The sequence below is a fragment of the Puma concolor genome, chromosome B4 (genome assembly GCF_028749965.1).
Source record: "Puma concolor isolate L17-30 chromosome B4, mPumCon1.1.hap2, whole genome shotgun sequence".
In the NCBI taxonomy this organism is placed as follows: domain Eukaryota; kingdom Metazoa; phylum Chordata; class Mammalia; order Carnivora; family Felidae; genus Puma; species Puma concolor.
Genome location: NC_141673.1, coordinates 49,228,447 through 49,255,000, shown reverse-complemented (window position 1 = coordinate 49,255,000; position 26,554 = coordinate 49,228,447). Strand labels below are relative to the sequence as shown.

The 26,554-nt window shown below is 41.2% G+C and overlaps 2 long non-coding RNA genes across 4 annotated transcripts in view; one reads left to right on the top strand and one right to left on the bottom strand.

The window, feature by feature from the left end:
- LOC147579051 (uncharacterized) overlaps nucleotides 1-26,554 on the top strand; it is a 173,707-nt gene that overhangs the window by 4,926 nt on the left and 142,227 nt on the right. The window lies entirely within an intron of this gene.
- LOC147579052 (uncharacterized) overlaps nucleotides 1-26,554 on the bottom strand; it is a 136,891-nt gene that overhangs the window by 4,422 nt on the left and 105,915 nt on the right. The window contains exon 1 of one of the 3 annotated variants that reach the window (XR_015253496.1): nucleotides 22,377-22,473. The exons of the other annotated variants lie outside the window; for them this stretch is intronic. This is a non-coding gene — a long non-coding RNA (uncharacterized LOC147579052). Of the gene's footprint in view, nucleotides 1-22,376; nucleotides 22,474-26,554 lie in introns of those variants that run through there. 3 annotated transcript variants of the gene reach the window in all.

The window sequence follows — 26,554 nt, the reverse complement described above, 5'->3', positions numbered from 1 at the left end:
CTAGGAAAGTATCCACAAGGACACAGATTTTTCTGGAATCACTAACTCTGTAGATTTGGAAGCATTAATTCTCTGACCACTTAAAACCAGGTGTCGTGTCTTAAGGTCAGACCAGAGGACAGTATCCACTGTCTTCCTGAGAACCTTCTAAATCTCTACTCCAAAATAAATTTTGAAATATTCTTTTATCATGTAGTATATAGGCACCTTAATAACTTCAGGTCAAGACCAAATGCCTGCCATTATTCCTACTGAAATCACTGTTCTATTAGTAACTCTATATCAAATACCAATAAGGGACTAAGAATTTTTCAGAACATAAATCAGTTTTCCTCTCCTTAGTGACTTAATAATTGTTGATTCCCTTAAAACATTCATTTGGGTTTTGCTGGAGCAATGAGTTCATAAAATCTTAGTACTATGTGGTTCATTCTCTCAGCTTCCAGTAATTGAATTAATAATGTTTGACAGTATAGTGATATGCCAATTGTGAAATACTGCACAATGAATTTAAAGAAATTGTTTCAATATCACGGAGCACAACTTACAGAATAAGTTTTAGGAATCCTTTTCATTTGAGTTAATCATAGCTGTGGCAGATACTGAGGCTGACACTCCAAATCCATTCCAGCCTCCTTCTCATGCACTGCAGAAGCTAGAAAGCTAAAGTCCCTTTGACACTAGACCCCTTTGCAGCTGATGGTCAGGTGTAACTTACATTTTGCTGATGAGAAGCACTTGCATAAATTGAATTAGATGGGAGAAAGAAAGACAAAGCATAAGCAACTGTTGTGGTTATGGCGGTAGCAGCAGTAAGTTATGGCAGTAGCAGCAATAGCATGGTTATGAAAAGGTAGCTCTATCAGCAGCTTCCTGGTCACCACAGCAGTGACCGATTTCTGGAGCCAGGACTTAGAGAGGTGGCTTATTATTAACTTAACATTGAATTTCCTGGTTCTACAACTTCCTGACATTAGTGAGTCTATCTGTCTCTTCTAGAATTTACTCCTCTGCATTCCCAAGGATTCTGTAAGCCACTTTGTGTCAGTCATCTATTGCTACAATAATACTGTATAACAAACACCCCCAAAAGGAGTGGCTTAAAACAATAACCATTTAGTATTGCTCATGACTCTATGGGTCAGCTGGCCAGTTCTAGTAGCCTAGGTTGAGCTTGGCTGACCTCACTGAGCTTGCTCAGTGGTTATTTGGTGGGTAAACTAGAAGCTGGCTGGTCTCCAACGACCTCAAGTAGGAAAACTCATCATTGCTCCCTCACCTTCCAGCAGGCCAGCCTGGATTATTCTCATGGGATAGGAGGGTACTAAGAGGGAGAGCAAAGTATGCAAGGCCTCTTGAGGATTAGGTTTAGAACCAGCACACCATCACTTATCACTTCTACCACATTCCACTGGCCAAAGCAAGCCAAACAGCCAACCCAGATTTAAGACTAGGGAAACAGGGGTGGCTCAGTCTGTTAAGCATCTGACTCTTGGTCTTGGCTCAGGTCGTGATCTCACGGTTTGTGAGTTCAAGCCCCACATCGGGCTTCGCACTGACAGTGCAAGGTTGGGATTCTCTCTCTCCTTCTCTCTCTGCCTCTCCTCTGCTCCTGCTCTCTCTGTTTCTCTCTCAAAGTACATAAACTTAAAAAAAAAAAAAAAAAGAGTAGGGAAACAGAGTCAACCCTTGATGGGAGGAGTCACAAAGTCACATTATAGAGGAGGAATGAAAATTTAGGTCTATTTTTTTCAGTAAATCTGCCTCAACACTGAATACCCTGAAAATACCCTCTCTGCTTTAAATATCTGAGTTAGTTATGTTCTCTGCAGTTTAACTCTGACCAATACAGTGGTGAGTTATATATTTGCATTTATCTCTATTCCCTCTCAAAACACTATAAAATGACAGTAAATGGATAAACCAGGTATAAATTGGTGAGGTCAAAGAGAATGGCAGAGGAGACAACTGCAAAATAGAGATGTGGACAAATATTGGTGACATGGAAACAGAGTCTTACAGGCTGGGCTCTGGGAGAAAGAGATGGACCCTGAGATGAAGTTGAAGGTGTTGAATGTTTATTACTGAAGGCCCTTGGGATCAACATCTGTGGAAGGGAGGGCAAGGGAGCAGGACTGGGTAGAAGTCAGGTTTAAAGCAGCCCTGACAACCTCAACTAACCCCATGGGGAGTCCAGAACTAAAAGAGCCTGTGAGACATGCCCTGTGCTGGGCTATATAATGGGCTTCCCTAGAAAGAACATGACCTTGGGTAAGGCAGCTCCCTCCAGTGGAGGTCACAGTATAGCACACAGACAGGAGGCAACTATCCTTCCCTAAAGTGGAACATGGACAAGTGCATCACCATAAGCATGTTCCTACTAAGCAATCAATGTTCCTAACAAACAACATGTATTTGAAGCCATAGGCAAAAATATCTCTGTTCCTATTGGGAGCCAGTCTCAATGCAGCTGTTAGAATTTTAGTCCCCAAATCTTCAAGAGTGAAGGAGGGTCCCTGTCAGCACTGGTACCCTTAGTTCTGGTTCAGAACTCCCAGAGACAAAACACTGGGCCTGAATCTCACTGTACCTTTTCCCTTCCCTAGGCTGTCTCCTCTATCTTACCATGTTGTGGTTCACTTTGCACCTGCATTAGGACATCCACAGCCTTGTGCTTCCAGAGAATCTGGTGGTGTTGGTGCCATGCTAATGGTTAGGAAAGCCAGATACAGGGGCCAGCAGGACATTCTGCTTGTGAATTTCCCAGTCAAAGGAAGGGTGGGAGTTGGAGCTGGAGAGGAGCACAGGAATCCTGACCTTAGAGGGGAGCGAGGGGAAAAGGAACTGGACCTGAGGAATTGGCCTAGAACTTGCCTTTTTACCTCAAGGTGTATAAAACCCACATTCAAAAATATTGTCACCCATAACCAGTAAAGAAACTGAATTAGGAATCAAAAATCTCCCAAAAAACAAGAGTCCAGAGGCAGTTGGCCTTCCAGGGGAATTCTACCAAACATTTAAGGAAGAGTTAACACCTATTCTCTTGAAGCTATTCCAAAAATTAGAAATAGAAGGAAAACTTCCAAACTCTTTCTATGAAGCCAGCATTACCTTGATTCCAAAACCAGGCAGAGACCCCCACTAAAAAGAACTATAGACCAATTTCCCTGATGAACATGGATGCAAAAATCCTCAGCAAGAGATTACCCAACTGGATCCAACAATACATTAAAAAAAATATTCACCACAACCAAGTGGGATTTATACCTGGAATACAGGGCTGGTTCAATATCCTCAAAACAATAAATGTGATTCATCACGTCAATAAAAGAAAGGACACGAACCATATGATCCTCTCAATACATGCAGAGAAAGCGTTTGACAAAATACAGCATCCTTTCTTGATAAAAACCCTCAAGAAAATAGGGATAGAAGGATCATACCTCGAGATCATAAAAGCCATATATGAAAGACCCAATGCTAATATCATCCTCAATGGGGAAAAACTGAGAGCTTTCCCCCTAAGGTCAGGAACAAGACAGGGATGTCCACTCTCACCACTGTTATTTAACGTAGTATTGTAAGTCTTAGCCTCAGCGATCAGACAACACAAAGAAATAAAAGGCATCCAAATTGGCCAGGAGGAGGTCAAACTTTCACTCTTTGCAGATGACATGATACTCTATATGGAAAACCCAAGATTCCACCAAAAAACTGCTAGAACTGATTCATGAATTCAGCAAAGTTGCAGGATATAAAATCAATGCACAGAAATCAGTTGCATTCCTATACAACAACAATGAAGCAACAGAAAGAGGAATCAAGGGATCGATCCTATTTACAATTGCACCAAAAAACATAAAATACCTAGGAATAAATCTAACCAAAGAGGTGAAAAATCTATACACTGAAAACTATAGAAAGCTTATGAAAGAAATTGAAGAAGACACACAAAAATGGAAAAAGATTCCATGCTCCTGGATAGGAAGAACAAATATTGTTAAAATGTCCATACTACCCAAAGCAATCTACATATTCAATGCAATCCTTATCAAAATAACACCATCATTCTTCACAGAGCTACAACAAATAATCCTAAAATTTGTATGGAACCAGAAAAGACCCCAAATAGCCAAAGCAATCTTGAAAAAGAAAACCAAAGCAGGAGGCATCACAATCCCAGACTTCAAGCTGTATTACAAAGCTATAATGATCAAGACAGTATGGTAGTGGCACAAAAACAGACACTCAGATCAATGGAACAGAATAGAGAACCCAGAAATGGACCCACCAATGTGTGGCCAACTAATCTTTGACAAAGCAGGAAAGAATATCCAATGGAATAAAGACAGTCTCTTCAGTAAGTGGTGCTGGGAAAACTGGACAGCGACCTGCAGAAGAATGAACCTGGACCACTTTCTTACACCATACACAAAAATAAACTCAAAATGGATAAAAGGCCTCAATGTAAGACAGGAAGCCATCAAAATCCTCGAGGAGAAAGCAAGCAAAAAAACGTCTTTGATCTTGGCTGCAGCAACTTCTTACTCAGCACATCTCCAGAGGCAAGGGAAACAAGCAAAAATGAACTATTGGGACCTCATCAAAATAAAAAGTTTCTGCACTGCAAAGGAAACAATCAACAAAACTAAAAGGCAACTGACAGAATGGGAGAAGATATTTGCAAATGATATATCAGATAAAGGGTTAGTATCCAAAATCTATAAAGAACTTATTAAACTCGACACCAAAAAACAAATAATCCAGTGAAGAAATGGGCAAGAGACATGAATAGACACTTCTCCAAAGAAGACATCCAGATGGCCAACTGACACATGAAAAGATGCTTGACATCACTCATCATCAGGGAAATACAAATCAAAACCACAATGAGATACCACCTTACACCTGTCAGAATGGCTAACATTAACAACTCAAGCAACAACAGACATTGGTGAGGATGCAGAGAGAGAGGGTCTCCTTTGCACTGCTGGTGGGACTGCAAACTGGTACAGCCTTTCTGGAAAACAGTATGGAGGTTTCTCAAAAAATGAGAAATAGAACTATCCTATGACCCAGCAATTGCACTATTATATATTATTACACAATTAATTATATATTAAAAATATATAAGTAAATATATATTATAAACTATACATATAATATATATACATATATAATGGAGTATTACTCAGCAATCAAAAAGAATGAAATCTTGCCGTTTGCAACCACGTGGATGGAAATAGAGGGTATTATGCTAAGTGAAATTAGTCAGTCAGAGAAAGACAAATATCATATGACTTCACTCATATGAGGACTTTAGGACACAGAATAGATGAACATAAGGGAAGGGAAGCAAAAAGAATGTAAAAACAGGGAGGGGGACAAAACATAAGAGACTCTTAAATATGGAGAACAAACATAAGGTTACTGGAGGGGTTTTAGGAGGGGGGATGGGCTAAATGGGTAAGGGGCATTAAGGAATCTACTCCTGAAATCATTGTTGCAGTATATGCTAACTAATTTGGATGTAAATTAAAAAAAATAAATTAAAACAAATTAAAAAGTAATATGTGAAAAAGAAATATTGTCAACACTAGTGAACCAAGAAGAGAAAAAAATATTGACTCCCTAAAATTAATTCCAGTTACAGTCATTTATAAACTGGCTGCTACCATTTATGCCTGATTACCATACGGCACAATATCAAGTGTACATGTCATGAAGTGTGTGTTCAGTAAATTGATTGGAAAGCTAAACTTTCCACTATATGGACAGCTGTTAGGGTTTGTTACTTCTTCTTGGTGATCCCATAACACTGGAGGGCACATGAGCCAGAGGGCAACTCCATTCTCTTGTGATGAGAGAAAACTCTGGAACAAATCCATGTTTCAAGTCAATGTAACATAACCTGCTTTGTTATTTGAATCATGATGTTCTCTTGAACATGGGCTTTTATTGTTAAGAAAACAAGTGTCCATTTCCAATATATTCTTCAGCTTAGCCCAGTGCAGTGAAATATGTGCAAATGCTTCGTGAATTGAGAAACATTACAGAAATGTTAGTAGTTCCTGGTATTAGGTGTTAAGAATGATCTCCTTTTGCACCATTTTTGGGTGTTTTTTTGTGTGTTTTTTTTTTAATTTTTTTTTAACGTTTATTTATCTATGAGACAGAGAGAGACAGAGCATGAATGAGGGAGGGTCAGAGAGAGAGGGAGACACAGAATCTGAAACAGGCTCCAGGCTCTGAGCAGTCAGCACAGAGCCTGACACGGGGCTCAAACTCACGGACAGTGAGATCGTGACCTGAGCTGAAGTAGGACGCTTAACTGACTGAGCCACCCAGGCGCCCCCTTTTGTACCATTTTGTACCACTCTTCATCTTTGTTTTTCCTAAACAGTGGAACTCACGCAGCCTAACATTACTAATTAGTCTCTAATTTATTATGAACAATACCTTTTCTTGTTACTTATTTTTTACTATTACTTATTACTATTGTTATTGTCTAATATTTGTTGAGTGCTTGTTACATGTCCTAAGCCTATATATGTTGTGCCAGAATGGTTTAATCAGGAAAACAGGGCCACTGTAAATGGTATAGGAATAAGGGGCTTCATATAGAAATGACAGCTTACAGGGGGGGTGCTTGGGTGGTTAGTCAGTTAAGCATCCGACTTCGGCTCAGGTCATGATCTCCTGGTTCATGGGTTCAAGCCCTGCTTTGGGCTCTGTGCTGACAGCTCAGAGCCTGGAGCCTCCTTCAGATTCTGTGTCTTCCTCTCAGCCCTTCCACCACTCACACTCTGTCACTCTTTCAAAAATAAGATAAACATTTTTTAAAAATTTTTAAAGAAATGACAGCTTACATAAATATGAAAAGACCTGGAGGGTTTAAGGTCTAGAAGGTGGCAGCCAGAGCAGTGGAGAGTCACTGATGTGTGAGTCTAGAGCACTAGAGTATGGATGGAGAGACTCAGCTCCTGGGGTATGTCCAAAATTCCTGCCATAGCTACGGAGTGAGGGCTCACAGAGAGGGCTGTGAGGCCTTGATGAGCCGTAGCAACTATTATTCCAGAAACATTGGTCTCCCTTCACGTCTTGTGTAAGTCACAAACTCAAAGTCTCTTTCACAAACTCCAACCTGGAACCACGTAGGAAAGGAAATTCTGGTAAAGGTTGTTCCCAACCTTAGATAGGAGTAATGCTGATGGTGTCAAGTTACCATCAGGCAGTGCAGCACACAGACAACTCTAATATCTAGGAAACAAGTGTTACTGTTAACATTTTTTTTGGCAGTTAAAATACTGAGATGTTCAATAACTTGCCTGAGGTCACATGTTAATAGGTGGCAGAGCTAAAACTCAAACCCAGGTCTGTCTGATTCTCTTGATCATACTTTTAACAACTGTTGTTTAATGGTCCTTCAAAATCTATAAATACTGATTATCTGTCATAATATTTAACATTATTTCCTATCTCCATGAGTACCAGAAGCAGAGGTTTCAACTATTCTAGAACACTGTGGTTAAGAGATACAGATATCAGAACTAAAGTGATGTGTCAGGGATTCAAGTCTCCTTTGGGGCCAAGCTGGGACATTTCTGCTGCCCGAGGTATCAGGTGTTCTGCAGCTGAGGAGCTACACCATTGAGAAGTCTCATTTCTTCCTCTGGTTGGAGAAAAATTAATCCCTGCACTCCTTAATTCTCCCATCTTTTCTACATACTGTGCCCAACCAATGATACCTTGAACCCTCCTTTTGGGAGAGAGGGAAGAATATGTTTTCCACTACCCCAAGCTGAGTGAGAAGAGTTTCAAGGGAACATTTGAAGAGCTCGACAAATGTTTCTTGGACTTTGTGAAACAGAATGGCTATTATCTAATTCCAGCCTGGGGACAATGGTGAAAGATTCCAGGTAGAATTGCTGGTTTATTGGCAGAATGACAAGAGGTGAGTGCATTAGGAACAACTACACTTCTGCCCACAGGAGGGCAAAAAAAAAAAAAAAAAAAAAAAGTTTCCTTGTGGGCCAAGTTGGACAGCTGGGAAGGAGCTCCAACCTATGAGTATAGCCTGGAGGGGAAATGTGACCCGCAGGTGGACTGTCAGAGGTCCAGGTGCTGAGGGTGGGATCTTGGTGGCTCTTGAGGTGGAGCCCCGCCCACATCAGGAGAGCTGCAGTCAGAGGCCCTTAGTGGGCACACCTCCAAAACATCCCTCAGGGGGAAGAGCCAGCAATTGTGCACCTGCCACCGCAGAGGAAATCATCAGATTACAGGCTACACAAGCCACAAAAAGTCTTTTTCATTAATCTCTTCTCCTCTGAGCCTGGCCCTGCAAAATAGGGAAGAGGAGACAGACAAAGTAAAACAAGCAAGCAGAGAAGTCAAGTATGTGTGTCTCTCCAGCTGGGCACATTTGGGGGGAGAAGGGGCAGAAGGAAAGGAAAATAGAACTGGGTTGGAGTTTTATACTACAAGAGAACTTTACAAACCCCAACCAGAGGCTGTTCTTGTGACTATAAGTAACCAAGGGATTTTTTTCCCTATCTGTAAGTAACTGAAAAAGTTTGGATGCCAAGACTGTATGCAAGAATGGGATCTAACAGGGACAAACAGGAAAGAATGAAGTTGGTTTCGGCATGACCCTATTAGGTCCAGCTTGTAAGTAAAATGATTATATCAATATAATAGGAACAATGGGACAACATAAAAGAACTCTTAGCAACTAAAAATATTATAGCAGAATCTTAAAATGCCATATGGGAGTTATAAAATAAAGTTGAAGCCATCTCCTGGAAATTAAATCAAAAAGAAAGAAAAGACAATAAAAATCAACAGTCATTGAGGAGGTCCAAAAGCTGACATTATAATTGGAGTTTGTAGAAGAAAAAAAAACAGGAAAAAAATGTAGAGAGAGAAATTTTTTTAAATTTTTTCAAGAAATCTTCCCAGAACTGAAATGAGTTTCTAAAATAAAATCATATGCATTAATTATTCAGCAAATATCTGAAAACACCTTTTATGTGCTAGGCCCTATTCTAGAACTACAGCAAGGACAAAAACAAAGTCCTTACCAAGAGCTTGCATCCTACTAGGAGAGACAGGTCATAGACAAATAGTGACATGTGTCAGATGGTGATAGGTGTCATTAAGGAAAATAAACCTGGATAAAGGAATATGGAATAATGAGATGGTGAGATTTTAGGCCAGGTAGTCAGGGAAGGCCTCTCTGGTAAGGTAACAATTGAGCAGAGGGAGTGAGAGATACAGACATGCTGGAAACGTAAGCCCAGCAAAAGCAGTTTCCTTGTTGGCCTTGTTTACTAATGTATCCCAACTATCATAGTCACATTTGTTGAATGAATGAATCAAGGCATAGAGGAGAAGCATATGTGAAGGCCGTGAGACAAAAAAAAAATCCTTGGCTTGTTCAAGAATGCCTGTGTGGCTGGAGCAGTGGAAGCTTGTGGGGAAATGGTAGGTGATGACCTTGTAGGTCATGGCAAAGACTTTGGATTTTATTCCAAGACAGATGAAAATCCACTGCAGCGTTCTGGACGTCAGAGCGTCATGACACAATTGCTGTTGTTAAAGAACTACCCTTGCTTCTTGAGGAAGGTAGACTGTAAGGAGGTGAGACAGGAGCAGGGGGACCACACTGGTGCAAGCAAATGTTATCAGTGGCTTAGAGTAAGGGTGGTATGAGTGGAGATAGTGAGAAATTATCAGATCATTGATAAATCTCAAAGACAGAGTATACAAGACTTGCTGATGAATTCATTAGATGCCATATATGAGAGAAAGAGAAAAGTGAAGGATGAAACCAAAGTTTTTAGCCCGAACAATGAGAAGGATAGAAGGGGAAACTTAGTTGCAAGGTGTGCATGTGAGGACCAGAGGCAAGGGTAGGAAATGAGGGGTCATTTCAGACTTAATAATTGTGAGACGCCTACAAGATCTACAAGTGGAGAGGTCACATGTATCTCTTTGCTAAATAAATAAATTTAGGGGGAAATGCATATTCACGTTGATCCTCCTGAATACAACGCATCTATCTCAAGGGCCAGACAAGTAACCAGACTTTAAAGTCCATTTCTAACCCTGAGACCTGACAGTACAATAGTCCTCTCCTCACAGCTGAAGTAAAAGCCATTGAAATTCCCCTTTTGTGACTCCTACAGGATCTTTCCTTCCCCACATATATTGCTTGCATTTTCCACATTGCGTTCTCCCCCTTTCCTCTAGCTTCTTGAGGAATAGGTCCCTCTTATTTTGGAAAAAAAGACAAAAAGAAATACAAACCTTTATTTGACTACCTTGTTCTTTCTTCCTCATTTCCCTGAAAAACTTGGTTGCTTCCCCCTCTGGTCTCTGATAAAGCTTTCTCTCCTGAACCGTGATTTCCTTCTCCAGATCCCTCTCTAAACCAGTCCTTTCAAGGCCAAGCTCATAGCCTGTTCTCTGATCTGTGTACCCTGGCTGGGACTCTGCACCATTCCCTGTGGTTGACTTCTCATGGGGCCTCCCCCAGGATTCATTTTTGGCCATCTGCTCTCCTATACGCATTCTTTCTCCCTCAGAAAGCTCATCATTCCCATAACTGCAATGAACACCTCTGTGTGGATGACTCCCAACTGTTCATTTCAGTCTTTGCTTTCTATCAGAGTTTGGACTTCTAAGAGTATCTAAGCAAAGTGGTGGTCTGGCATAAGCACTGGAATCAGATGACTTGCGTTTAGCTATATAAACTTGGGGTTGGGGCGCCTGGGTGGCGCAGTCGGTTAAGCGTCCGACTTCAGCCAGGTCACGATCTCGCGGTACGTGAGTTTGAGCCCCGCGTCGGGCTCTGGGCTGATGGCTCAGAGCCTGGAGCCTGTTTCTGATTCTGTGTCTCCCTCTCTCTCTGCCCCTCCCCCGTTCATGCTCTGTCTCTCTCTGTCCCAAAAAAATAAATAAACGTTTAAAAAAAAATTAAACTTGGGGTTATATTTACCTCTCATCCTTTATAAAATGGGAATAAGATTAGTACCTATCTCACACAGTTTCCATGAGGATTAAATGAGTTTATATGTGTAAAACACATAGTGCCTGACACATAGTAAATATCATTATTGGAGATCACACTATCACTATCAGTTAAACAACACCAATTCTTCCTTTGCTTCTCTCCCTCTCTAATGGGTTCTCAAGTTTTCCTGTGATATCTCTAGTTCTCAGACACACAGATTTAACATTATTCCATGAAGTGCCAAATATATGTCATTTTTATATGTTTTAGATTTTAAGATTCTAAAAGGTTGTAATGTTTCCTAAACATCAGTGTCCCTGATTCACCTCTTCCCCTTCCCTACCACATGTCTAGGAAAGCAGTGACAAAGACCAGGAAGCCATGATGATAACACAAAAATAAATAATAATAATAATAATAATAATAATATACACTGTGCTATATACCAATTAGTCATATAAGGAGCTTTTTTACATATATCAATTTGTTTAATCTTCACAATAATTCTATAAAGCAGAAATATTATCTCTATTTTGCAACTGAGGAAACTGAGGCACAGAGAGGTTAAGTAACTTGACCATGATTGATTACTGACACTTGCAAATACGTGAAGGAATGTAAGATGCAATTTAGGAAGACTATACTGTAAAGGCTACATGGAAGACCCAAAGAAAAGAAATCCTAAGACTCACTCTCACATCAGTGATACAAAATAACTGTATTTCTGGGTTTTGTGGGGGAAAGAATAAGTAGGGGTCAGATCTTTTTTTTAAAGATGTGATTTGTGGGGGACCTGGGTAGCTCAGTCCGTTAAGCATCTGACTTCAGCTCATGTCATGATCTCATGGTTTGTGAGTTCGAGCCCCGCCTCAGGCTCTGTGCTGATAGCTCAGAGCCTGGAGCCTGCTTCAAATTCTGTGTCTCCCTCATTCTCTGCCCCTCCTCACTCACACTCTGTCTCTCTCCTTCAAAAAAAACTTTTTAAAGTTTTTTTTTTTTTTTAAGATGGGATTTGTGATTTCTTCATTTCTCTGATTCTAAATGAATCACAGAAGAGGCCCAAACAAACATCCGGTCCCACCCCTGTTCCCCCCATCCCCATGTTATAAGACTGCCCAACCACAACCATCAGTCCATGAAAGAAGCATCGATATAAATTGGCAACTGCTCTGCCCTAGAAGGAGACACACATTACATGCTGTGCCTCAGAGTCACGTGCTTCTCCTCTTTGCCTGCCACAAGGAACAGTTTGGGATATACACAAATAGGGAAGTGCTATAGGAGCTAACTTGTGACTTTTTGGAAATCAGTCAAGTATTCCCCACCAATAGCAGCTCATCAGCACCTACCTGAAGCCTAGGTCTTCACCCTTCAGAAGAGAGCGTGACCAGGCTGGAGCCAATGGCTGGCCTAGCAAGCTGCATTCTGACACGGGAAGCAAAACCCCCGAAGCTGGGCTGTCCCACCAACACTCAACACTTCCCATGTGTGAAGGAGAGACTGTGGCTTGACTGCAGCTCAAGACTAATGTGGTGAGCTGAAGAGTTGAACAAATCAGTCACTTTTCCTGTTGCAGAAGTAGGAATTCATACCTCCTGGCTTTTTGTTAGAGAAGGAGGGAAAAGTGTGGCTTGTTACCTCAGAAAATTCTGCCCAGTGAGAGGCTGGCCCTTCAGAGAATCTTCCCTAGATGCCACACAGAGTCTTGCAAACCTGGCTCAAAAGTTCTTGAAATAGTTATCTTTGTTTGCAGTAGTGGTTAGAAAAATGAAATGAGAAGAAACCTCATAATGTAATATTTTATACCACCTCATTGGTATTCAAATATGTTTTCCTAAACTCAGATGATTTCCATATGGGGGAAGACTTCAGATTTAATTTTGTTAAAGATAATTAACATCACTTGGAGACAGTAGTTATCTATATGTCATTCTACCCCCAGCAAAATATTTATGTGTAAGGATGTTTCAGCTGCCGCACGTATTCTTGACTGGCATTCAAGTGCATTATTAGCTATCTTGCCCGTAGCATCTATTCTGCCTTAATGACTTCTATCCTCCAACACTGCTGAAAGTGACTGGAGGCAGTACAGATTCCAAAGGCAGCCTGCCAGATGAAGCAGAGAAGCTGCAGGAAGCATACATTGAAAGAAAAGTGAGTGCAGTTCCCCCGAGATAGGTGTACGTTAATGTAACCATGGTTTTTAATCCCCTCATATACTCTCTTTGTAACTATACCTGCCTTGAATAGTATGTTCAAAAGAAAAATGATAATAGCTAACAGCTGGACTCTTTCTAGCACGTTCTTATCAAGTACCTTCTAGTTTGCAGCCTCTCAGAACAAAGAGGGTCTCTGTTGCTTAAGCCAGAAGCTTGATTTATAAACTTAGCATAATGAACGCTGTCAAAATTTTATTACCAATTGGTTTGTACCAGAATATATGCGTGGAGCAGCTATTGTCTACAAGGATGACTTATTTTAATGCACTAGAACTTTCCCTTTGTTAACTTTCTCTTAGCCCTGGGAATTGTAATGTCTCCTTTGTTTGTAGTTAGATAGCTGCCATTTAGCCAGCTGCCCTAAGATATCCATCTCCATCTGATTTTCTTTGGAGCTACAATTCCCATATTAAAGTGGAATCCAGGGGCGCCTGGGTGGCTCAGTCGGTTGAGCGTCTGACTTTGGCTCATGTCATGATCTCACGGCTCGTGAGTTCGAGCTCTGCGTCGGGCTCTGTGCTGACAGCTCAGAGCCTGGAGCCTGCTTCGGATTCTGCATCTCCTCCTGTCTCTGCCCCTCCCGTGCTCATGCTCTGTCTCTCAATAGTAAATAAACATTAAAAAATTTTTTTAATATAATAAAAATAAAAAATAAGAAATAAAAAAAATAAAGTGGAATCCATTTCTTTTATTCCCCTTGAATGATGAACAGAAAAATGATGAACACCACATTAGTCTTTTTTAATATAATAAAAATAAAAAATAAAATAAAAAAAATAAAGTGGAATCCGTTTCTTTTATCCCCCTTGAATGATGAACAGAAAAAACAGAGTGATGAACAGTAACTGTCTACAACTGATCTAACACCTGTGTGTTCTCTCTCATAAGAGCCAGTACCCAAGTTAAATCTCAAGCTGTGTGTAATAATTACATTACATTCCTCTGGAACCCACGAATGTCAAAGCATTTGCTCCACAAGACAGCCTGGAACCAAGGTGTAATCAAGCCTTTCACTGGTCCCATTGGACTGGGCTATGAATCATCTCCCTTTCTTACCCAACTGGCACAGATAAATAGCAACTGAACAGCATTTTGTCTCCCGAAGAGTATAATTTCCTTAAATTAACATAAGGTACTAGTTGTTGTATTCACTTGCAGCTTTTGTAAGGCCAGACATATCTCAGGAAGGCCTAACTAATCTCAGGAAGCAACCCACACGTGGAAAAAGCCTATTACCGAGTCGAAATCCTCTTAAGGAGATGGAGTAGGCAGAATCGTCCTCACGATCACCTGTCTGGGAAATTTGAGCTGATGGCACCTGAACAGCACTGCAGCTCCAAGCAAGAACACCACCTTTTATTCTCAGGTTCATTTTATTGCCTAAATAATTCTGTCACCTGCCTTCTCCCTAGGGGCTGAGCTAGTAAAAGATTGTTACATCTATCAGCAAGTCCGTCTGGTTCACTGAAATTCATCTCACAAATAGTAGCTGGTCAAAAGATGAGAAAGTAGCACAAAGTGGTCTAATTTGTGTATGTCCCTCCCCCACCCCCAACACACACAACTTTGGGGCGGGGGGGGGGGGGGGAGCACTAGCTTCGCTTTCACTGGAGCAGCAACCTGTAAAGTACAGGATCCTTTCAGAGCATTCAGATATGTCCTCAATCAGGGCCGATATTTATCCCAGTTGTTCTTGGTATTTTATTCAAGTTAAACTTGCAATGATTCAGTCTTCCACTGAAAGTTACTTTTCTCCTAAATCTTCATAACCTGGAGTGAGTACAATTTGTTTAGGCATATACAAAAGGTAATGATGCATTCATAAAATAAATAAAGAGCAGGCAAAAAAATTTTTTCCTTGTAGATTTCTGCTAAATATTTTAAGAATCAGTGGGGATTGTGATACTTATTCATTTTTTAACCACGGGTCAGATTGGCTGCACTCTGTCCACCCCCCTAGTCTGTGGCCAGAATGGAGTTTCCCAAACTTGGTGTCATAGTGGTCAAGAACCCATGTTCTGCAGCCACCTGGGTTCAAATCGTGACTCTGCTATAGGGAAAAGAATGGCCTGGAGGTGATAAGAGTGTCTCCATCATGAGCTGGGAGTGAGAATTCCTTTGGTTAATATAAGTGAAATATTTAAATAGCGACTAGCTAATCATAAATGCTACATATCAGCTTGATTATATTCCACAGAACATTAGTTGCAAGAGACGTTCCTGGGGAAATGAGAGTCTGTGTTCAAAGAAGATTGGAAATACTTCACGCTAACGTATTTCATGAAATCTATGAAGCTATCCTATCAATTAGGTACCACTAAGAAAGACAAAGCAGGACGCAGGCTCTCCTGGGGATTTGGCAGTTCTGATTTCAGTTTTATTGCTTTCTTGGCACGTGGTAGGTAATCCTTTTATACCTATCTCAGTAACAAAATACACCCCCAACCCCTGGATATCTTCCTTTAAGTTCGATCAAGCACTTGGTTGTTTCTTTGCAAGAAAATATGGAATGGTTAATCCTGCAAGAATGAAGCTTTGTCTCTCTAACTGCTCTGGCTCCATACCTTTTGGCATATACAGCTGAGCAGGTCTCAACTGCTGCCTGCCAACAGCCATGGTAAAATGCCCCTGTCCAAGAGGTGTCCTACCTTCAGAGATGATAAAATGTGGGAGGAAAGTACTGCTTAGAATTGATGAAATATTTACGGACCCCTTTAGGAGATTCCCAATGCATATTAGCATATTAAAGGTGGGAGGAAGCCCCACAGTAAAGAAACCATCTTCCCTGATTTAGCCAATGTATTGGACCATACAACCTTCTTTACAAGTTAACACATATCAACATGTTGGAGTGTGCTGAAATAGAACCTGACAAATCTGAGCATTACAGAGTAGTTAGAGGAGATTTTTGCAGCTCCTTTATGATCAAGCAGCAACAAAGAGAAGGAAGACTGGCTTCATGGGGTTCAGGACATGCTATCCCCAAATATGGGATCTTAGCATATTGAATATTTTAACCTGGAGGAGTTTGAGAAAGGGTCATTCTGAGCTCCCCTGCTCCCAACTCTTCCCCTGAAACAGGTCATGAAATCCTTATCCTCCCTATACCCCTACGAGAGAAGCATCCTTATCTCCAAAGACAAAGGGATGTCCAGGAGAATCCTAACAAACAGGCCTTGCTAAGTTTCCCCCAGGTTAGTTCACTTACCTCATATTTTTTAACCCATCATGTTTCTATACCACTGCCCACTCTTTGTCAAACCCAGAATAAAGATACACAGGTCTAGCTGTTATCTTCAGGTCTTCCTTTCCTTATGAAGGCCTCTACATCACATAAAACCTGTATTCAATACATCTCTGTGCTTCTTTCCTGTTAACCTTTGTCAGCTTAATTTTCAGACCCAGCCAGGGACTCTAAGAGAGTTAAGGAAAACTTTTTTCTCTTCTACAGCCCTGTTTGGGATCAAAGACGGAAAAGTAGCCCCAGAGAATTCCTAGAGTCTAGTGCTGAGTCAGTCTCTCCATACTTTTGAGGAAAATACTTGCATTGATCTCAGCCCAGGGTACTCATCATGATGAGACTAACTCCTTAGACCTGGTCAAATTCTAGTTTCATAACAAACATTATTGAGGTCTCAATGTAACAAGCCCTGAGCTCAGCAGCAGAGCTACGAAACCAAACGATTGTGGAAGTTCCCTTTCATAATCTGTAAAAAGGTAATAGTAACAACACAATAATAGTGTTATTGTCCATATGCAATGAAGGAATGTATGTAAAGCACTTAATTACAGTGCCCGTTACAGATTGTTGCAAGGTTCGTTCCAGTGAGGAAGATGGAAAGTAAATGTAAGAAATGCTGAAGAAGCAAGGGTCACCACCACTCCCCTGTCCCATAGAAGGCAGATTCCCATAGAGGCCACGAAGCAAATGGCTTACTGTCCTCTGATTTACTTTAAATGCATTCCGTTCTAGTTCCTTTGTGCCTGCAAAAGGACAAGAACCAAATGAGACTTCAGCCTACTTGGCGTCTGGTTATCTGCCCCTTGCAAATACTGGGTTATGGCAGAGCCAAGCAACGGCTTGTTCTGACTTCAGCCTGGCATCTGGGATGAGAACCAGCAGTGAGAAGATCTGTTAGCGGGGGGGGGGGGGGGGGGGGGGAGAGAGAAAGTGCGTACGACCAGAGGAGGCTAAACTCGGGGCTTTCACTTCCAGCCCCAGAGTGGCAAGCCAGGTGCAGGATGGTGGCACCATGGGTACTGCCCGACAGCCCCCACTGCCCCTCTCAACTGGGGGCCACTGGCAAAGAACCCTGTGACACATCCAGGCCCACTTGCACTGGAGTTGCAACCAGACTAGGGGCAGAGATTTTAAAGACAGGGATACTTGTCCTCAAGGGGACCCACTTCACAGCCAAGCTTCCAGTTCTTCCTCCCTGTCAGAGAGGCACGGCCAGCCACTCCTCCACTTTTGTAGTGCTTGTGGGTCCTCCCAGCTACTGGGGGCAAGATGTCAGCCTGCTTAGAAGCTTAGCCTCCTGCTGGGACAGAGAAACCAAAGTGAAGAGAGGATATTGTAAACAGGGTTATTCGGAGGATGGGAAAACTATTAAATCAGCTTACTTTCTTTTCCTATGTTTCATCCTAAGCGACTCAAAAGGAGGGGAGGGAAAAAGGGGGACCATTCAACCCTGAAAAAAGTGACTACTGGCAGAAAGTTGCAAGAGCATTGGTTCTGAATGTTCTCTTCAAAGGGAGATACTGTTTTCTGTTACTGTAGGGTCAGTTCTCACTGTATTAGTTTGATAACTAAAAGCTACTTGGTAACCTGGAAAAACTTATTTAAAATACTCACTAGGGATTTCATATGCTTCATTGCTCCAGACTAAGTGTTGTAATAAGAAGGCTTGTCTTCATGTGCCAAATCTCTCTCAAAAGAATAAAGAATATCAGATTATTAAAAATCTAATTGAACTCATTTATAAAATGTTAACTAATAGAGACAACCCTGTACAATATCCATCCAATACCCCACAGATGGGTAACTAGTGTTGTTTGATTTCGCTCCTCTTCAAGAATTACAGCTAGAGCTATCTATTTATGGTGACTTCTTCGTAATTGGAGCAAAACACCACACAGACATGGAAACTTCAGCAATTGGCAGTAGTAACAAAACTGATAACTTTAAGTTGGTTTGGCTTCTCCATGCAGACATTAATTGGGATAAGGAACAACTTGTTGAATCAACAAAGACTGTCCCCACCTGCAAGGTGGAAAGGAAAAGCAAGGTAGAAGAGAACAAAGGAATAGAAAAAAATGCTGTCCAGACTCACACCCATAATAATGAGTGGGTGACAGAGGCGCCTGGGTGGCTCAGTGGTTGAGCATCTGGCTTCAGCTCAGGTCATAGTCTCATAGCTCGTGAGTTTGAGCCCCACATCGGGCTCTGTGCTGACAGCTCAGAGCCTGGAGCCTGCTTCAGATTCTGTGTCCCCCTCTCTCTCTGCTCCTCTTCTGCTCACTCTCTCTCTCTCTCTCAAAAATAAATAAACATCAAAAAAAAAAAAAAAAGAGAATGGGGGGATTAGAAGGAAGGTGGAGGTAGAGATATAGGGATGCACTCAAGGAAAAGTTTAGTAGAGAAGGCGTTTGCAAAACAGCGAAGAACTTCAAGATTGTACGGGAAGGGAGTTAATCTCTCTTTTGTGTGTGGGGGGGGGGGGCAGTCTCTACAACTGCCTGGAAGATGGAGAGAGCCACAGAGAAAAAGATGGCATATATCATTGGTTTCCATGGCAATGACTAACAGTGTCAACCATCAGAGCATCGTGACCTCAGAATAGGAATGAGGATACAATAACTAATAATAGCATATACTCACATATCCCTTTTAAATCACTCCCCAAGCACTGAGTATTTTTCACTAATTTTCACAACACCTGTGATGTGGAGAGTATTCTGCATTTTATTTCAGAGATTAAGAAACCAAAACAGGAGAAGTTTAAATGAACACTGTGCCTGAAAAGTAGTATCGCTGCTAGTCTTTCACCAGACACTGTAAAGTCACAGCATAATTGATATGAAAGACTGTTTCATTGGTTTCAGGACAGGTAATGTATTTTGAGCTAATTATTTTTGGAAAGTGTACTAGCATTGCATGGAGGAAAAACCATTCCTAACAACCATTCATAGGTTTCTTCTTTGCTTACAAAACAAGAAGCAGAAATTTCAACCATTTCAACAGCTCAGCGTTGCTTTCCAAACTTCTTGCATCAAAGATTGCTAGTCTATCTTCCCCTTATTGCAACTGGCACTCTTTCAGGCTTTTTATATTTTTTTTCTGGGCTTCATTTCACTTTAGTCTTCTGTCTCTCTCTCTCTCGCCTTCATTCATTTCTCCCTTAACCCGCTTCAAACACACTTTTAATGCCAGGCATGACACCATGACCATATCACTATAAATTCTTAGTAGAACTAATTAACATGGAGAGCAAGTTTGTATAACAGTGGAGAAGACTTTGGAGGTGGACGAACTGGGTTCTAATTCTGCCTCTGCTGCCCACCAGCAGGGTGACCTTAGGCCAACCACTTCCCTGACCTTAAAATATGATAATGGTATGTACTTCACAGAGTTGTTGTGAGAACAAAATTGAATAATGTGTCTATATCACTTCACAATGATTATTCCTGGGGCTTTGAAAACCCAGGGGTCTCTCCCTAGGTGACTGTCCTTCCACTTTCTCATACCCGATTTCACATTTCCTGCATTGGCTCTCAAGCCTTTTGACACTTACTTTTAGGGGGCTCTCTCTATTAATATCATGAGGACAGGGAGAATATTGCTCAGAAAAGCTGTGTTCACACTCAGTATCTATGAGGACCTCAGGAAGTAGCTGAGGGACTATAGATCCGGAGACCAAAGTTTCCCTCCTGTGTGCCCTCTTACAAATTGTGTGATCTTGGGCAAGCGACTTCACTTCTCAGACCTTCATTTTCCTCTTCTGCAAAATGTCATCAATATTTCATAGAAGGTCATAGGGATCTTGTGAAGGTTAAATGTGATTATGAATATGAAAATTGCCTTGTACAGGAGCATAACACAATAGATGCTCGATAAAGTATGAACTGAATGTGACTATGGATTTAAAATATTCCCTACCATTCTCACATTCCTCAGATTTAACAATCCTGGGATATCCTATAATGCAGTTGCTAAAATCATGTAGTGGAAGAATGTTTATTGACATGAAACAATGTTCATGATCTATTACTAAGTGAAAAGAAGTATTTATATAATTTTTGGTTTTTTGCTTTTAAACACAACATACCACACACACACACACACACACACACACACACACACACACACACACAAAGGGGCTGTGAGGATTTTTACCAAATTGTTAACAATGATTCTCTCGGTGATGGTTGTGTGGTGTGTGCGTGGTTTTCTCTGTTTTCCAAGTGTTCTGGATTAAGCATGAACCCCTTTCCTCTTAGGAAGAAAAAGTAAAAGTAAAATTTAAGAAGGAAACTATGGCAACTTTGAAAAAGTATTATATTCTTGGGTACATAAAGCATGACCATGGAAGAAAAGCAGTAAAAGCAGCAGGGAATGTGGAGAGAGGAAGAAGCTGCCAAGAGCTGGGGGGGAAGGGAGAGGGAGGAAAAGAGGTCAGAGAGAGGACATGTGTTAAGTCAGGGCTAAGACTCAGAAAGAGCCTTGTCTTCTTCCAAGCATTTGTTTCTGGGACCGCCAAAAAGCCTGTGGGGATGCAGGGCCGTGTCCCAGCCATCCAAGCCACCACATTCAAATTCCATCACGGAACGGGGAGTCAGTGGGCTTCAGAGCCCTGGTGCCTACCTTTTCTCTCTTGGGTCCATAGAAAGGGTGATATCCTTGCCTGCTTACATAAAAGCTAAAGGATGACCCAGATGGCCTCTAATGTGGCTGTCAATCCTAGGAGACTTCGGTTTACTAGCTTAAATGAGCAATAAACCAAAAGCTGTTGCCACTAGGTGGCATGCCCCAAATACTATTTCACTCTGAAACTGGCAAAAAAGTTGAACCAGACACCCTCTAAGTCCAAAGCGTTTTTAGAGGCAACAAGGTGAAGACCATTTAAGGTTTTCAGTTTCTCCCTGTTAAAAACAAACAACAACAACAACAAATAAGAACAATCACCACCTTCACAACACTCCTCTCCAGAATAATAAATTCAATGTATTTCTCATGGACACATCTGAGAGTCTCCTCGGAAGACTCCCCTCCCCATTCTTGCCCCCATCAGGGTCTATAACCATCCTTAGCCAACCAAAATAAATAAGCGCCCCTACAATACTCCAAAAGTGAAAATAGGTCTCTGGAATCATCATTGAATAATGTCCAACCATAGATGTCAGGTTAGCATTAGATGAAGGAAGACAAGAAAGGTCCTAATGTGGGTCTGTTAGAGTTGAGGGAAGATAAGAATGGTATTCAGTCAATCTTTCATTCAAAATGAATACACTCCTTTTGACCTAATAAGCTTCTTTACTAAACATCAGCGCTACTGCCAGGACCTTTATATTTAGCTAGAGTTATCAGTCATTTACACCTTGCTGCCTTTTCTTCTAAAAGTTCGATGCTATTGGATATTCTGTGAAAATAGGATTATGCTCAGATGACTAAAGAGAGGGATCATTTTGGAGCACATGAAAAGAGCACCCAGAAAGGATGGGACAGATTGGGATCTTGAACTTGAGGACTCTATAATGTGGCTGTTGAAGATCACTGAACTCTCGGCATTTTTGAGTGAAAAGAGGAGAGTGGAGAAATAATTAAAGGGAAGTGATGAAAGAAAGGGATGTGGCAAGACATACTTTGCATAATGTGCAGATTTGCCTAGGACTATCTGGATCATAAAGCCCTAGTGACGAAATGTGAAGAAACATAGGCAGTTTGTTATTCTCTGATTATATAACTCTAACAGGAAACTGCCCCAATTCCCTGTTATTTAAGTAAATTAACTATCTGAGACATGACAATAAATACAAGGACAGACCTTTTTAAAGCAAACACCCTGTGTATTCACACAAGTGGGTACTACCCCTTTCAAAGTGGAGGCCTTAGGAAGCTGATCACTCATTTTAATGATACACACCATTTGGGGAGTTCCTCTTTTTGAATTGATTTTGGCAACCGACACATATCTTTTGAAAAGCCACAGTACTGACAAAACATCAGTCTTTTTGAAGATGGATTTCACTTGTTGATAGAACCAAAAGTCATTTGGAGCTAAATCTGGCAAAAAGAAAGGATAGTCACTAAGAATATTCTATTTCTGGTCCGAAATGAGATGACTTTGAAGTATTGATTGGAAGTAGGTGCTCTGGTTTTAAGCTGAGCCCCAATTCCCATTCCACTATTTCATTAGCTTTGTGAATATAAGCAAGTGATGAAATCATTATGTGCCTCAGCTTCTTCATCTATAAAAGGTAGATGATACTAGGACCTACCTGACAATATTACTATGTGATTAAGTGAGATAATGCCTGTAAAATACTTCCACGGTGCTGATACACACTGTTTATTAAATAAAGAGTAGGATTGGCTGTAGTGGCAATGGCTATAACAGAAGTAGTGGCAGCCACAGTGAGATGTGGCTTATGAACACAAAGAGGCAATTTAAAAAGTATACAGCCTCCCAAAGTAACAACTTTTAATAACCACACTAATTTGCATGTGTGTTCTGAAATATTTTTTAATCTCCTTTTTTGCTTAGTAGCCAATCCTTATTTAAACTCAGGTGGTACATATTTCCAAAGAGCTCCTCCAGTCAATGGAAAATATTTAAATAGGCAGTCTCTGCATCAGTGATTTTAAATTATTATACCAATACATTAGAATGAATTAAGATGCTCTATTTCCTAGACATGTCAAATTGTATGTGTTTTGTTAATTCACAATAAAGATGTACAAGGCTAGTGTAAATCGTTTTAAAAACTAGTAGGGGCGCCTGGGTGGCTCAGTCAGTTAAGCGTCCGACTTTGGCTCAGGTCATGATCTCGCGGTCCGTGAGTTCGAGCCCCGTGTCTGGCTCTGTGCTGACAGCTCAGAGCCTGGAGCCTGTTTCAGATTCTGTGTCTCCCTCTCTCTCTGACCCTCCCCCATTCATGCTCTGTCTCTCTCTGTCTCAAAAATAAATAAATGTTAAAAAAATTTTTTTTAAAACTAGTAAAACAGATATAATCAGCTGATCGAATAATTATTGACCATGAATTTTGGACTGCATGGGCTGGCCACTGTTCTTGCCACCAGAGATTTAGGGATGAGCCAAACAGACATACCAGACTGGCCAGAAGTTCTTGGATTCTTAAAACTACTTGTAGCTAAAAACGAACAAACAAAAACCCAAAAGAACACTTCCAGCCAAGGCCCCCTCACACACACGCATAAACCACATACACACACACATACACACAGGGCATCATCTCTGGAAGAACACCCAAGACAATAGTGATTGCCTCTGGAGAGCAACCATTTTATACTATTTTGTACTGAGTTACCACGTATGTGCATTATCTTTTCAAAAAGTGAAGAGAAACTAAAAATTTAAACTTTTATATAAACCAAGAAATTTAGTAGTTTTTATCTATTATTCTATCTTTGTGCATCCCTCTTAACCCAGAAAATTAAATCATTCACAGCAATATAGTATTGCTATTGATCCCCAACTCATTAATTACTCCTAATTTCCCTTGTAAGCACACAATAACAGCTGTGCAGTCTATCAGTCCACGTACCCCAGTGACGGCCTGTTGAAATGCTTTGCTAAATGAATTTGGTGTGGCAGGGTTATCAGGATCTCACCGTCTGGCTGGGTAACCATTCTGTAGCTAGGCAGCAGGGTCTGCAACCCACACAGCGGAGCCGTCCGGCATCCGTCATCCATCAGCAGCATGTCTCCCAGAGGCACTAAGCAGTGACCTTCCTCTGTGGATGCCGAGGCTCATTTTCCTTTTTGGAGCTCATTGCTCTGTGCTTGATTCCAGAGAGCAGTAATGTCCTTCCGCTTTAACCTTGTCAAGAAATCCATCAATCAGTCTATCAGCAAATATTTATTAATCATCTCCCATGTTCAAGGCACCATGATAGATGCTTTGGGGGGATGTCAAGAAATACAAAATGTGGTTTCTAACCTATAGGAGTTTATTGCCTAGTTCCAGAGATAGAACATGTAACAATTCAAAACGTAAAACCATAAAGGGTAGAATATTAAAGGTGACAAATTAAGAGGTGAAGGGGGAATGGGAACTAACATTTATCAAATGTCTATACACTGTGCAAGGTGCTTCGTATATGGTTTTCACTTAATCATACTGCCAGGCCTGCTTTTAACGCCATTTTATAGACTTAGAGATGAAGAAAGTTGCCTAAGATCACACAGATAGACAATGGCAGCCCTTGGATTAAAACTTCAGTAAATGTAATTCCAAGGCTCTGCTTTGCTGACTCCAAAGTTTTGCTGTTCCCCGTGTATACTATACTTCCCCATAGAAAGTCAGGGTTCTAGGAATTAATTGGAATGAGTTATCACTTGAAGTGATAACATTAGTTACCATGAATAGGGTGTGAAATCTGAGGAAAGCTTTCAAAGGGTTAAAAAGCCAAAGATGGGTAGAATGTTGTAAGGTAAGGGGGGAGGAAGTGTATTTCCATTTGTAAGAAAGGCCTGTACTGTGGTGTAGACATGGAAAAGCCCAAGCTGGTGAGAAGAGCATTAAGTACCCGTCCCCTGTCACCTGCTCTTCAACACACATATACAACATGGTCCTGGACATGTAGGTGTGTGTGGAATCAGCCAGTTTATAAATAAGTGAGCTCTTTTGGGGAGGCTATACCCCTGGGAATACACTGGGAATGGTATTGACCTGCAGCCTCTTAAAACCTTATAGTCTCCTTAGAGATTCTTGATGTATGTCAGGGACCCATCATACAAGACCAGCAATTTTACTTTATAAGTAATGAGTATATTAACACAAACATGTAGATATTTTGGAGTAGATTCCAACATTGACATTATTTTTTTAAATATGAGGCATTTTAAAGTAATGCCTAGCTTATAGTGGGAAGCATTATGAGCTTTGGGCACTGGCACAGACGGCTGGTAATAATAGGTTACTGTCCTCCACCATTGGGAGTTTCTCACGGTAGAGGCTGAGAAGTGCTAGTATGGACAAGACACATACATGGCATAGCACATGATATGTGGAGGCAAAGGCAAAGGAAAGGAGGTCCAAAATGCTACTCCCAGTCTCCATGTTCTGGTCTCCCTTGTCATCCATACTCTTATGTTGTTTTTATTTCTTGTGCTAATTAGAAAATCTGTCATTAGGACACTCCATGTATTGCTTTGTCCTGATAAGTCATCCTTGACTTTGTTCTTTGTCTTAACCCCACATCTGATCCATCAACAAATCCTGTTGCATTTACATTGGAAACGTATCCGGAATCCACAGTGTCACCACCTCTACTCCCAGTACCCTGGCCCAAAGCTCACCTTCACTCCCCTGCATTGTCTCAGGAGCCTCCTAACTGGTTTCCCCATTTCAGCCCTTGCCCCCAGAGTCCACCCTCAACAGCAGCCAGAGGGACCATGTTACAACCTACATCAAATTATGAGTGCTCTGATCAAAACCCCCACTGACATCCTTTCCCCCTCAGACTACAAGCCCAGGGCCTCCAAATGGCCTATAAGGCCCATACAGTCCTTTCCAGCCACCTCCTCTGTTCTCCCTGCCCTCACCATTCCCCAGCCACACTTGCCTCTTCACTGTTTCTGTGCAAGCCGAGCCCCTTCTTCCTCAGGGCTCTTGTACTTTCTATTCCCTCTCCCTGGGATACCCTTCCCCCAGACATCTGCATGGCGTTCCCCCACTCCCCTCCAGATGTCCACACAAATGTCACTTTTTCATTGAGTCCTGTCCTACCTTTGCAAAGCCCTTACACGCCCTGCTAGCATATCTGACACACCATGTATTATACTTGTTCACTGCCTACCTACCTCCACCAAAGTGTCTGTTCCACAAGGGCAAGGATTCCTATCACTTCATTTATTCCCCACACCTTGAACAGTGCCTGATACTTAGTTGGTAGGCAAGAAATAATAGCTGAATGAATGACTTTGGTAATCTTTGGCTCAGAAAAGTTTGTTTTTGTTTTTTTTTTTTTAATAAAGCAAAGATCAAACTAAACTGCCTGCCAAGAGCTAAAGAGAAATTGCATTTAAATAAAATTTAAAATTTTTTTTTTCAACGTTTATTTATTTTTGGGACAGAG